Genomic DNA, 1196 nt, shown 5'->3' with positions numbered 1-1196 from the left:
GACGAAAAACCGTCGCCGCCGATCGGTACGTCGGTCGATGCGAAAGCACCGCGCGACCGAGCGCCCGCCTAAAAGACCAGTTCGAACATACCGAAAAATCAAGAAACCGTAACTTCCTTAATAATTGAGCTAGGACAAAAAATCGACACGCTATCTTGCAGGAAAAAATCCGGGGAACACGATGGCGTCGTCAAAAGTGCAGGTCGTCGAGCTCGTTTTCGAGAAAAAAAAAAAAAAATTCTCAAAATTCGACAAAAAAATAAAACGATCAGTGGACCGTGTAGAGAATATAAAACTGCATAAGAATCGTATAGACGAAAATTGGCGTTCACGTGCTCGTTTTTGTGGAAAAAATTAAAAAAGCTCTCAAACTTCGAGATAAAAAAAAAAAAAACCATCTACCAGGTAGCCAACGGTAAACGGTACAAGTATCGTACGGGCGAAAATGAGCGTTACCGTGCTCGTTTTCGAGTTATTGACGAAAAACAGCCTGGAGCGATCGCTCCGGCGGTCGACGCGCGAAAGTTTCTAAGTCCGCTCTGCTCCGAAACACCGCTCCGGCGTCAAAAATCGTCGTAGGACAAAAAATAGACACGCTATCTTGCAGGAAAAAATCCGGGGAACACGATGGCGTCGTCAAAAGTGCAGGTCGTCGAGCTAGTTTTCGAGAAAAAAAAAAAAAAATTCTCAAAACTCGACAAAAAAATAAAACGATCAGTGGACCGTGTAGAGAATCTAAAACTGCATAAGAATCGTATAGACCAAAATTGGCGTTCACGTGCTCGTTTTTGAGAAAAAAGTTAAAAAAGCTCTCAAAATTCGAGATAAAAAAAAAACAAACCATCTGCCAGGTAGCCAACGGTAAACGGTACAAGTATCGTACGGGCGAAAACGAGCGTTACCGTGCTCGTTTTCGAGTTATTGACGAAAAACAGCCTGGAGCGATCGGTCCGGCGGTCGACGCGCGAAAGTTTCTAAGTCCGCTCTGCTCCGAATCATCGCTCCGGCGTCAAAAATCGTCGTAGGACAAAAAATCGCCACCCTATCTTGCAGGAAAAAATCCGGGGAACACGATGGCGTCGTCAAAAGTGCAGGTCGTCGAGCTCGTTTTCGAAAAAAAAAAAAAAAATTCTCAAAATTCGACAAAAAAATAAAACGAACAGTGGACCGTGTAGAGAATATAAAACTGCATAAGA

Source organism: Colletes latitarsis, unplaced genomic scaffold (genome assembly GCF_051014445.1).
Source record: "Colletes latitarsis isolate SP2378_abdomen unplaced genomic scaffold, iyColLati1 scaffold0118, whole genome shotgun sequence".
In the NCBI taxonomy this organism is placed as follows: Eukaryota; Metazoa; Arthropoda; class Insecta; order Hymenoptera; family Colletidae; genus Colletes; species Colletes latitarsis.
This window is presented reverse-complemented; position numbering follows the sequence as displayed.